Consider the following 14,744-nt stretch of genomic DNA (forward strand, 5'->3'; position numbering starts at 1 on the left):
CAACCTATTGACTTTCTTGGTTTGAAGCTGTCAGCTAAGAAGGTGGATTCAATTCGGTTTACCCTGCTCACACGCGTACTCTTAGATAGTGGATGCAGATTTCCCTCTTCACTGGCCACTAAAAGAAAAGTTTTTATAGATTACTCTTCATGCATATACATACAGAGAGACAGCAAATGGGAGAAATATAACATAGAACACATGAGCACCAAATTGTGCCCAAAAAAGTTGAGTCACCATAGCCTTCATTCATTGATTGTTTAGTGGGTTTGGGCGTTGGCGGTTCTACATCTACCCTGCAGCTTGCTGTGCACAGACAAGACTCCAGGAAAGGACATGTTTTCCCTTCAACCTCAGCTCAGCTTAGGGTTTCCCATGGACAAAAAAGACACACAACATAACATAAGACATGTGAGTGTGTACATTAGTTGGGATTAAGGAAGGAGCCAAGGCGCCGGTTGGTAAGGGAACATTGGATCAAATCATATCTTATATGCCATCTTTCGGATTTATATTAATTTCTTGTGAGAGCCCGCACGTGCACCACTTTTACTTGCTTATCAACCACTGATCAATATATATATATATAGCTTGTAGGACTGGCAGCTGCCATGTCAGCTGCCACCTGTACACAGTTTTCTCCAGCAGCATGTGTGTATCATGCATGCACGCAGACTAACAAACGACCAAGCACATATATATCTGATCTCATTCAACATTAGGGTCCATGGTTATTGAATTCGGGATGTAATTTGGTGATAAATTATATGTATTAAATGATACACGATAAGATAGTATTCAACGAAAGAAAGAAGTTAATGTATTGGCTTTTTGTTTAATTTAAATCAGTCATCTATACGCAACATTGGCTTGTTTATATCATTATTATAGTTCTTTGCCAATTAAGATCACAAGGCGAGTTTCACCTAGAGCGCACATTTAGATAGTGACTATGTACTTTCCCTGTAAATCATGAGAAAAAATTCATGATTTAGATAGTGACTATGTACATTTAGATAGTGACTATGTACTCAACCGACAAGGGGACTGTAGTGTTGAACGGTAAAGGATAACGAAGTTTTAATCATTGGAATCAGGGTATGTATGAAGTTGGTTCTTGAAATGGGGCGTAGGGCGTTGATAGAAAATGAGGCGATGAACTAGGAGAGGGATCAGTATGGCAAATTACATATCTATCCTTGTTTTTGACGGCTCAAACGGAAGGAACGTAACTAACGTGAGGACGGCAACAGGTTAGATTTTGCAATTCGGAGGACCACGAATGGTAATTACAGAAGTTAGGGACTATAAGTGGTGAAACCAACAAACTCGAGGGACCTTAGCTGGTATTTACTCATGCTTGTGTATGAGAATTAAATTTTTAGTGCTGTGTTTGGATTGGTAGAAAATGATAATGAAATTGTAACTACAACAATATCAACTTGTTTATATGCTTATAATTTTATTCAATAGTAGCCAAATACCATGCATTGCGTCCAACTGAGTAAGGTTTTAGGGTGATTGGTCGAATCAACTGAGCTAGTCCCGTGGGGCAAACACATGTCTATTCCTACTAAAAGCTTACCATTATTGTCTATTATATCATTTTTAGATTTGTATTAACATTAATTTGAAAAAAAAAAATCTCTTAAAGTTAAAACAATCACAAATATATATATATATATATATATATATATATATATATATATATATATATATATATATATATATATATATATATATATATATATATATATATATATATATGTAGAATAGCACCATATACTTAAAAAATTTTACTTGGGCCAGTGATACTTCATAGTTTGTCCATGCTAACTTGAACAAAAACATGCAGTTTAACTTTAATTGGATTGGATCAAAAGGCCATAATCCTAACAAGTATCATTATAAATGTGTCAATGTGAGGGTTTGAAATGATCGAGGCCAGGTCAGTCTTGTTTAAACAAAATAGGTCTTCTCCAATCCCTAATGACCTTGTGGTCTTGTGGTACGAAATGACTCTTTCAAATCGAAGGTCATGAATTTGATCTCCAGTGGAGACAGTATTATATTAACTCATTGTGCTTATGAACAGATACTACATTGTAACAGATGATGTTATATATAACTGAATGATCAAAAATACAATTTTCACTAAAAGTAAAATATAAATTATTTTATTTAAAAAATTTTCATAGTCCACTAGCCCAGACCTGCCCAAAGGCAAAAAATGAAAGTCAGACCCTGTCCATAGTATAGTTTGAGCTAGCCTTACTCCGAGATCTATAGCAACCAGATCAGGCTAGATTGGCCTAAGCAAGTTGGATCTAGACTAAGCGTCAGACTAGCCGGTCCATTTGACACCTCTAAGTAATACCTGAGGAGAAATTGGTGGTTGAAAGAATTGAAGCTCTAGTGGGATAAAAGGACCCATGATGGTTCCTTTGCGTAGCAGTGCATTCTGATTATAAAAGCCCACAATTTTGTACTTGTCCTGTTAAATGGGCCTTATTGTTTTAGGCCCATAACACTGGCAATTTATATCCTACACCACGGCGCGCGTTGCACTATGCGCCCAGATGCAAAACGACGTCGTTTTAATTTTTTTTTATTAATTTCCCGCCCCAGTGAATGGCAGTAGTTTTTTCTTTAAAAAAAAAAACCCCGCTGTTCAAGAATGTACATAATGTTATACTAGAATACACATAATTGTATACATGAATGTACATAATTATATAACAAAATATACATACTCTTTTTAAAAGATAATACACATAATCTAACATAATACATAATAAACATAAATTTTTAACATGATACACATCAACTATTAACATAATACACACAAATTTTCTGATTCGGATGTACATAATTGTATAAAAAATGTACATAGCTGTATGAACCAATACACATAACTGTATGAACAGATACACATAACTTTGTGAACAAATACACATAATCCCAGCAACTTTCTACCGCGCCTTCCAAAACGACCCCAAAACGACGTCGTTTTGGGATGCGCGCGGCGCACAGTGCTATGTGCACCGTGGTGTAGGGTATAACGATTGCATAACACTAACCCACAACATAAACAGGCCTGATATGACTTCTGTTCGGCCCATTTAGTTTCATTTCGCTTTCAGCTTTTTACTTGTGGGCCGTGGCCACAAATCCTTCGGTGGACTAACGTTAATATTAACTTTTGTCTTTTGAGTATTGTGGAGAGGAATGGCTGTTGGGATGATTCTTTTATTGTTATGTCATTTTTGTTCTTTGAAGATGACACCTCTGAGGATCTTTATTTATTTAAATAATAATGCATTAATTTAAAAAAAAAATACTCCGTACTAATGTAATTTTACATAATTAATTTATGATAAAATCGGTTAATTCATATATATTACCCATTTGAGAGAACTACAGCTATGCCGCTTGACCACAAAATATTTGACAACATGTAAATTGAATTGATTTTGCACAATTTTTTTCATTTGTATATTTAATGGGTGGTTTGTTTATGTAAATTTGAAATTTTGGCAATGCAATAGAAAAGGTTGGTTGGCAAGCTGTTCAACACTTCAACGTTGGGTCTAAACAAACTACCTTCTTAATTTATTGTCAGTACAAGAAATGAATGAATTAATTAATTAATTAATAACGTTGACGTGCTTTCAGAAAAATAAAAATAAAAATAACGTTGACGTGAGTCATAAATCAAAATTTCAAGTCCACCGTACAAATATGAACACAAATAATTTTATATATTCTTTTAAAAAATTAATAAATATATATTAAAGGTATTGATGATACTAATTAGTAATTAAAGGAATGTAAAATAATTGGAGAAATCACGGAGTTCGTAAAACTTAAGTGCAGTGAAGTTGTCTAACCATGGATTTTTTTTTTCTTTTTTTGTGTTCGCACCTTTTACATGGGGAGGTGTTGTAACATGAACCCATATATATATATATATATATATATATATATATATATATATATATAAAAGGGAAGTGATTATATGAGATCTTGTTCTCATGAGAAAACTCAAAACTAATTTCAGTCTTTTCATCTGGTCAGATCTAATGCTTCTAAAGTAAAGAGGAAAAAAAAATTGCAGTGGCATTTTAATCATTTTCTCTGACATTAAAATGGTACTTTTCAACACTATACAATGCATTTTGGCCGTTTGGAGGAGTTGACCTTTTAAAGTTTATGATTTAGATTTTTGGTTTGGTTTAGTGTTTTACCTTTTAGTTTAGTTAAGGGGTTCACTTTTTACTTCTTAGGGTTTAGAATTCACACTTACAGCACGTTTGGTTCACGGAATGAATTTTGAGGTAATAGAAATGCTATTTCATAAGGAATGAAATATGCAAGGAATAGAATAGGAATTGTATTCTATTGTTTGGTTCGCGGGAGGAATAGACTTTAGGAATTATATTACAGTGTTTGGTTGATTTAAGGAATAGAAATAAAATATGTTTTAAAAGACATAAATACCCTTATAAAAATATGTGATGGTGGTGATGGTGGCTGTGGCGGTGGCGGTGGCGGTGGTGGCGGCGGTGGCGGTGGTGACGGTGGTGGTGGTGATGGTGGCGGTGGTGGTGGTGGTGGTGCTGGGGTGGCAGTGGTGGTGGCGACGGTGGCAGTGGTGGGGGTGACGGTGGTGGGGGTGACGGTGACGGTTGTAGCAGTGGTGGTGGGGGCGGCGACGGTTGTGGCGGTGGTGCTGCTGGGTGGTGGTGGCGGCGATGGTGGTGGTGGTGGTGGCGGTGGTGGTGCTGGGGTGGTAGTGGTGGTGGTGGCGGTGGCAGTGGTGGGGGTAGTGTGGTGGTGGGGCGGTGACGGTTGTGGCTATGGTGGTGGTGGTGGCGGCGGCAGCGATGGTGGTGGTGTGGTGGTGGCGGCGGCGGCAGTGATGGTGGTGGTGGCGACGCGGGTGGTGAAATAGGATAAATTTATATATAGGATAAAAAAATTAGGTTAAAGAAAGGGGTAAAAAAGCAAATAGATTCTAAAATATATTCCTGAGCGTTCGGCTAATACCAGGGGGCCCTAGTAATAGCTATTACCTTATTTGAGGTAATAGGCTATTATCAGGAATATTATTCCTGGTAATAGAAATTGTTACCAAACAAAAGAATAGGCTTATTACTGGGAATGCTATGCCATTCCCGGCCTATTTCGTGAACCAAACGGGCCATTAAGGTTTACAACTTACTGTTTTTTTTTTTTTTTTTTTTTTTTTTTTGGTTAAGGTTTTAAGGTTTATACAAAAATATACTCTATAGCGTTAAATATTGCACTTTTAAAGTCAAAGAAAATTACTAAAATGCCACCATTTTTTTGTTCAAATTGCGTCAAAATTCTATGGTACTACTAATTCTAGAGGTGCAAGTCAAAAGTTTTGGAAAAAGCATTAAGTTTAATTTGTACCAAGTAATATGAATACATTATCCTCATAATACACGATACAAACTCAAGATCTTCACACACACACACACACACACACACACATATATATATATATATATATATAATCTTTATATACAAAATATAAAAAATCTTTTATTCGTTCATTTTTTGTGAATGTCCTTTAAACTTGTGAGATGACAAATGGTGAGCAACGACTTTGAAGTCAAGCATTTGCTTACTTTTCCCACCCTATCAATCTTCCATTAAAATTGACTACCATTTTCTTTTTTGTGCATAAAAAATGACTACCATGATGGAGATATATGTGTGGAAGTTACACAGAAATTTTCATTAAACACTCCAAAATATACACTAATTATAATATGTCAAACATGATAGATAGGTTGATTGTAATTGTATGTATCTTTTCGTCTTATCTAATAATTTGTATACATATGTTGATGTCATTATATATGAACGGTACGGTGATATTTTATCAAGACTTTTTGTTTTCTAAAGATAATGAATTTATGGTATACAATTTATTATAACTTCAAACAATACAGATTCGTAATCTCATAGCAACAAAAAATATATATATCTTTATTTATTTATTTATTCATATACATAGTAAGGAGAGAGACTAAATAAGCCCAAATTATTTTGCAAAAATCATTTACATAATCAAAATACAAAAAGCTTTATATTTTCAGTTGAACTCTTAAAAAAGTGCAAATAGATCCTTCTGAAATTACATGGTATTGCATATTATGTTAATATGATTTCAAAGTTTAATTTTCTTTGTATACATAGATGCCACGTGGAAGTCACGTCAACATAACTAATAATTTTCTTTAATTTTATTTTAAAAAACACAATATTATTATTATTAGTGAATCAAAGTATAATAGCTTTATGTCTTTCTTTTCCAACTATTTTCTAAGAAAATTTTAATTTCTTCAACTCTTTACTACATAAGAGAGTTACGTTATAACGTAATTATATTGGCATGAAAAACTCCCTCCGCCATTATATTCCACCTATTTTCAGGTCAAAAGAAATTTAAATCGGAAGATCGAGCTTCCTATAATGAGTTTGATTGAAATTCAAGTTTAAAAATATTATATAATTGACAATATAAAAATTAAATGAGAACTCAATTGCCGGATATGCCACCTCTAAATTATTTAGTAAAAGTCATTTGTACTATCGAACTATAAAAAGTTTCATATTAGCTCTCGAACTCTTAAAAAAGAGCAATTAAAACCTTTTTACCTACATAAATGCCCTGTGTAAGTCACTTTTTTTTTTTTTTTTTATAAAAGAAAGGGGACACCCACATATACTATCTACGCCTTCACCAAGGCTCAAACCTAAGACATCCCACATAAGGGGCCAATCGGATACCAGTGGACTACAAGTCACTTTAACGTAACATAACTAGTATTTTTCTTTAATTTTGTTTAAATAGAAAATGTATTTTCAAAATTAAAACGGTCTACGTGGCATCAATATATTCAAATAAAATTACATATGGAAGCCACATCAACTTGCATACTCCTAGTATACTAAAGGGACATAGCATTTTGGCAATGCAAATTGCACTTAGGATAGGAAGTTGTTTCTTTCAACGCGTGCATGTAAGAATTGAAGCAAGATAACATGTAGAAAAGACAATATATATGGTTATTGATAGTGAACCTTATGGATGGGAATCAAAGTATCCTAGTTTTCATATCTTTCCTTCCAACCATTTTATAAGAATATCTTAATTTCTTCAATTCTTGACTGCATAAGAGAGTTAGTTGAACATTATAAAGGAATCATATTGGCATGAAGAACTCCCTCGGCATTCCATTGCACCTAATTTTCGGTCAAAAGAAACTTGAATCAAATTTGGACGAAAACAATCAAGAGATTGAGCTTTAATTTTTATAATGAGTTTGAAGAATATTATTATAGTTGACGTGGCAAAATTAAATTAATGAGAATAACACTAATTTCCCCATCATATAAAGCAACAAAATTTACTTAATTGAATGTTGGGTACCTCCATGCAAATCAAATATTTAATAATACGTCAAAAGAAAGCACAACTTTCTTTTCTTATACTTCCGTAGCCGTCAGAGTCATGTTTCAATTGTGAGATGTTAGACTTGGTGCTTTAAGCTTCCGTCTAACGGAATAAAATTATGAAGTTTGAAATGAGACGCAATACACTCTAACCACTGCTGGAAATTATGGAATTTCAGACAGCCTAAAAATGATCTTAAATCAAGTCAAAAGTTTTGTTCCGACCACTTTTGGTATCCGGAAAAATCTTTGTTGATATTTCTGACCACTTTTTGCTTTCGACTTGATATAAGATCACTTTCAGGTGGTCAGAAATTCCATAATTTCCAGTAGTGAACTTTAAATTCTAGTGATGAATATATTATAAATGAAACACGTACAAACCAACCCAGGAAGGTGAGCAAAGCGACCCGGGCTGACCCTGTAGTCAACCCCGGGACCTCAAGGCTGCTCGGAGCCGGACCAAAGGCCCCGAAGCCGACCCAGCGCCCGACCTTGACCTCGATGCACGTGCTCGACCTCCACCTCAACGCCTGGGCTCGACCTCGCCACCCGGCCTCGCCCTGGTGATGCTGTCAAACCATAACCGTCCACCCTCTTCACGTGGAGCAGTTATGAGGGAGCTTTTGGTATAAATACTTTCGTTTGTCATGTTTTTGGGGGATTATATTGTCTTGACACTACATATCTTGTACTCTCACGAATCATTAATTCAAATCTCTGTCTTTCCTACTCAATATCTTATCCTATTTATTTATCTCTTTAATTATTGATTTAATTAATTCAACCAGGTTAATGTATTCCATCATCTGGTACCTTTCTCTCACATGAAATTTTACTTCGTAAATATTAAAATAAAAAAAGAATAAAATCATGCATGTGAACAATTCAACACTATAATTGCAGAATAAGAATAAAGAGAATTGAAATAAAATTTCACAATGATTGAAATTTAGAAGGTATTAAAAAGAAATATAATATATTTTTGGATTACATAAAAAAAAAGAATATAAGAATAATATTTTAGATTGAAATTTCATTATTTTTATTTTTAGTTTTAGTTTTTGGGCAAATAATGATGTTTTTGTGGTCAATTCCTAAGGGATTGCAATTTCAAAAGTGTGGTCCAAATTAAGTTTATTGCGATTCTTATTTTGGAGACATTTGACAATTTTACAGATATGAAAATGAATTCATTTATAAATTTGAAAATTTTCATATTATTAAGAAAACCATTATTAATGGGAGGATGTAAATCATGGTGACTCAACTGAACATGAACCATAGAGGCTAGACCGGTGCTCACTGCGCACAAGAAGCCCCCCTCACTTTGAGAGGTTGCTCCCACACTGCTGCTGGTGAGACTCAATCACTAGTGATTATTCCAAAGTTTCACCTCTATGACCAGTTGAGCTACCCATGCGGGCTTATTATTATTATTATTATTATTATTATTATTATTATTATTATTATTATTATTATTATTATTATTATTATTATTATTATTATTTTATTTTATTTTATTATCATCAGCTTCTTCGAAATGAAGTTGTAGAATGTGATAAAAATTTGTGATTCTTACTAGTGTAGTATTTGACACAAAGTCAGATTCCTACTTCTATTACTCTATTTGGATAGTTTTTGTATTACATTAACTTTTTATAAGTTTTTTAGTACATAAGAAGATTCAGCAAAATATGCAAAAATTATAGCAATTGTTGGACTTATCAACAACAAGGTACTCCGTACTAAATTTAGTATTTAATAATATTTAAAAGAGGGTAATAAGATAGTAAATAACCATGAATGATTATAATTTTTTTTTTTTTTAAGTTTGGGAAGTTGGGTGTAATTTCACGAATACAAAATAGAAAGTAACGACTAATTGGTAGAAAATTTAATCCTAAAATAATAATAATAAACTACTATTTAATTATTATTTATACCCAAAAAAATCATAAAGAATGTAACAGCCACTCAAATAGTATGATTAATTTCAACAGAGCCAAAGTAACTTCTTAAATTTCTTGTGATGACAACCACACAATGCGTTGGCATATGTTCAATAACATTAACGTTTTTTTAAATTGTTCAAATGGATTGTTCGAGTCTGAATTGTGCCGAATAATTATTTCTATTGAGTTAGATATAATTAACGTTATAGTAATAAAAACTCAATCAAAGGACACCAAACACCACTAAAAGTGGGATTTTTAATTTTTTTAATTTTTTTTTTGATTAGGCCAATACAAAAAAATAAGAGGAAATTTTTAAAAATAATCATGCAGTAGCCCTTTGGGCATGGTTCTTGCGTTAAACATGACTTTTGGTGAGTTTTCTTTTTAAAGTATTTTTAAACCTCAAAAATCGTGCATGAACTCAAATTTTGAGAAGATGTTGATTTTATTTTTTTTTCCTCTAATCTTTCATGCCTTCTCTCTTTCACATTAAATGACTTTTTTTTTTTTTTTTCCCTCAAAAACTAGGCAAAAAAACTCACTGATTAAAATGCCCTAATGTTAGGGCATTTTAATCGGTGAGTTATTTGCAATTTCAAAAGTCTGGTCCAAATTAGAGATTCTTGTTTTGAAGAGATTTGAAGTTATGCAGAATTCATTTATAAATTTAGCCAATTTCATATTATTAAAACATCCATAAAATACTTGCATATTATATTCTTCTAAATTATTATTATTATTATTATTATTATTATTATTATTATTATTATTATTATTATTATTATTATTATTATTATTATTATTATTATTATTATCAAAATGAAGTTGTAGAATGTGATAGACAATAATTGAGATTCTTACTAGTGTATTTGACACAAAGTCACATTCCTATTCCTATTAGAGTAATTTTTCATATTACATTAATTTTTAAAATTTATTTTTTAGTACATGAAGATTCAACAAAATAAACAAAAATAATAGCAATGGATGAACTTATCAACCCCAAGGTACTAATTTTAGTATGTATGGAGTAATAATATTTCAAAGAGGGTAATAAGAGAATAAATAACTAGTAAGGATTATAATATTATTTTTTGAAGTGTTCTGGGAGTTTGGGTATAATTTTCTGCATAATACAAAATAACAAAGTAATGATTGATAGATCGAGAATAAGATATATAGATCGTAAAATAATACACTAAAATACTATTTATATAAAAAAATTATATAGAATGTAATCGTCACTCAGATAGTATTTTTTTTGAAAATTTTCTGCGGTGCTTCATTAGAAAAATGCTGAAATAATGTCTGGTGGGTGAGTATCCCAGTACATAGTATCAGGTTGCTGATAAGCCGTAGTGGCTAAAGCATGAGCTAAATAATTGTCCGATCTAGAAATATAATTAAAAGAACATGAGTGAAAATAAACGGCAATTTGCCTGCAGCTATCAATGGCATAGCCAACGTAAGAGCGAAACGCAGTGGTTGATGATGTAAGGTAGCGTTGTAGTGTCAAACAATCCGTGTAGATCTCAATATTCTGTTCACCTCGATCCTTTAGCCATGATAAAACTTCCTTACACGCCAAAGCCTCAGCCATAAGTGGTGACGTACAGGCCGGTAGCAGCGCGGTTAGTGCCGAGATATAGGCTCCATCTCCATCTAATAAAACGGCCCCTACAATTGCATTCCCTGTCTCGTGTAGATATCCCGCATCGACCCTGCATCTTCTCACTGGCGGCACGGAGGATCCGGCGGCGTCGACAGCACCGCGGCCGGCGGTGGGACTCGCCTGGGCAGCGTGGCGGTTTTCTGTCGGCAGCGTAGCAGTGGCAGTGGCAGCCACGGCTGGGCGGGACTGAGTCCATGCGGTCTTGGCTGCCGCTGCGGCTCTGAGTAGGGACCCCGGGCGTGGTAAAAATGCCTCCCAAACTGCACCATTTCGAGCTTTCCAAATATTGTATAGAATTGATGCTGCATATAACATTCCATCAGAATCTAAAATATTTAGAAGTTCCCCAAACCAAACATGAAAAATATGCGTGACAATATTGGGGATTGTAAGGTTGGATTGATCCCAAATGTTTCTTGCAAAATCACACAAGACTAATGCATGCATTGTATTCTCATGTGATATCCCACACATAGCACAATATGGGTTCACCTCCACCCTCTTTAAAAGCAAGTTCGTAGTTGTAGGCAAAATATCACAAATAGCTCTCCAGAGGAACATTTTCCACTTTGGTGGAATTTTTAGTCTCCATAAAGCTAACCAATTAGTAAAGGGGCCTTGATTATTCTCATAATCTCCCACCAATCGTCTGTACCCGCTTTTCACAGAATATAATCCTCTCGGGTCCCCGTACCAATACCATGCATCATTATAATCCCGGGATACAGGTACTCTCATAATTCTCTCGACATCCGTAGGTTGAAATAAATCTGATAAAATTTCATTATCCCATGTACCAGTTTGTTGATCTATTAGCCCCACTACTCTGGCCTCTCGTAACTGTATAGGCATCTCTGTTTGTATCATAGGGTCCTGGTCATCCAGTAACCATGGATGGGTCCATATAGATGTAGTTTCCCCATTCCCAATTCTTCGTCTGACCCCACTACAAATTATGCTCTTTGATGCCATTATACTCCGCCAACAAAAACTGGGATTATTTCCTACCTGCGCATCAAAGAAAGTATCCCTGGGAAAATATCGGCTTTTGTAAACACGAGCTACTAAGGAATCAGGCTTAGTGAGCATTCGCCATGCCTGTTTCCCCAACATAGCTAGATTAAATGCACGTAGGTCCTTAAAACCCAATCCACCATACTTCTTAGGAACACATAGCTTGTCCCAAGCCTTCCAGTGAACTCGGTTGTCCGTCCCAGAACCCCACCAATATCTATTCATCGTTCTTTCTATAGCCGTGCATACTGATATAGGTAGCAAAAAAACACTCATTGAGAAGGTAGGCATAGATTGTGCCACACTTTTCAACAGTATTTCTTTCCCTGCCTGAGACAATAGCCTTTTATTTCACGACCCAATTCTTTGGCGTATTTTATCCTCAATATATGCAAAAGCTGCCTTTTTATTCCTACCCACAAACGAAGGTAGACCCAAATACTTGCCAAAGTTTGGTGCCTGCTCCACCCCCAAAACTTGGGCCACACTTTCCCTATCCACATTACTCGTATTCCTGCTATAACAAATACTCGACTTGTGGTAGTTAACCACCTGTCCCGATAGATTCTCATATACAGTCAGGCATTTCTTTATCTCATTAGCCTCTTCCACATTAGCCTTAAAGAATAAAAGGCTATCGTCCGCAAAAAACAAATGAGAAATCTGAGGGGCACCTCTTGCTACCCTACATCCATGAATTAATCCCGCTCTGTTAGCCTGTTGTAGTAACAACGAGAGTCCCTCTGCACAGATAATAAACAAATATGGGGATAGCGGGTCTCCCTGTCTCAAACCACGCGTGGATATTATTGGATCACTCCTTGAGCCATTTATCAGAATACTATAGGAGACTGTGGTCACACATTTCATAATCAAATCAACCCATCTATCATGGAAACTCAATGCCATCGTCACTCAGATAGTATGATTAACTTTAACATATTCAAAGTGGGATTTCTTGTGTTTCATGTAATGGTAATAATACAATGCGCTAACACATGCTTGATAATATTAACTTTGTCTGAATTATCCAAAAATAGGTCCATCTAAGTGTAAAAATATATTAAATATTTACAAATAATTAATTATTTAAATTGATCCAGATATAATTATCGCTATAGTAATAAAATCTCAATCAAATGACACCAAACGCCACTAACACTTCATCATTTAAGTCTTAACCCTTGCAACATCCAAAATCAATAAGAAAAATTCGTATAGTCTTATAATATGTGATATAGTATGATTTAATACAACTTAATTGAGATTAAAATAAATCATGTGTAAATATTTATCCCATTTCAACATTTATTATTATTACTTGTATTTTATATGCACGATGCGCAAAAAATATATGTCCACTATTAAATTAAATATTATAACCATAGTTATATTAATTTTTAAAAAATAATAGTGTGTGTGTGTATATATATATATATTACTATTATTGAGGTAAGAATTAAAGAAATACTAAATTACTAAATATGACTATGGTAATATTTTAATTAAAACTTAAATGAATTCAAACTTACCATTGAAGGATGTAAGAAAAAATATTGTGTATGCATGTACATGGTAATAATAATGTGGAAAGATAACAAAAGTTATAACAATAGGGATATTTTTGTTCAAAAATTTCTGTAGTACAACATTTATATCATAAGATACAAAAAATTTAACAGAAAAAAAGACATAAACCAGGGGTATAACCTGGATTGAAACTTATTATATTTTTAGATTATTGTTGTTGTTGAGAAAATAGTACTTTTATTATTCAATTATATATGTTGTTAGATGTAATTATGAACATATAATGTATTGTAATGGAGTCCGTAATACTCAAAATATATGTTGTTAGATTTCGTCAATTAATTGCAAAGTGATTTTTCTCATTCATGAGATCTATTAAGGTTGGATTAAAATAATCATTTCGCATTTGATTATGAGACTAGAAGTGATAATGGTATATAATTAAGAAACAAGAAAAAAATTTAATTCTCTATAATTTAGAGATAAACATGTAATTTTGTCAAGTTCATTTTTATGTTAGGTTGCGAGAAATGACTTATATGTTCTCCTTTCTTTTGTAATGTTCTTTTGGATGATCTGAATTAAATAAGGGTGTGTTTGGAAACCTGGAAAATGAATTCTGGAAATTATTTTTCAAGTTTCCATTGTTTGGATGTGCCTAGAAAATCAAGTCAACAGAAATCATTTTCCGTTGACTTTGGAAAATAGGCTTGTTTTGGAGGAAAATGACTTCCCCCTTTTTTTTGGGGAAGTCATTTTTCAACTTTTACACCAGCATCACACACCACCAACATCATCAACATCATACCACCGTAATCACTACCACCACCACCATACCACTGCAACCACCGTAGCCGCCACCACCACCACCACTGCCACCCCACCGTCATACCACCACCAGTTATTATTATTATTATTATTATTATTATTATTATTATTATTATTATTATTATTATTATTATTATTATTATTATATAACAAATAACACCACTACCACTACACTACCACCACCACCATAATATTTTTGATATATTATTAGTTATTTTTTATTATATTTAAAATTATTATTATATTATTAT

The sequence above is a fragment of the Ipomoea nil genome, unplaced genomic scaffold, assembly GCF_001879475.1.
Source record: "Ipomoea nil cultivar Tokyo-kokei standard unplaced genomic scaffold, Asagao_1.1 scaffold0382, whole genome shotgun sequence".
In the NCBI taxonomy this organism is placed as follows: domain Eukaryota; kingdom Viridiplantae; phylum Streptophyta; class Magnoliopsida; order Solanales; family Convolvulaceae; genus Ipomoea; species Ipomoea nil.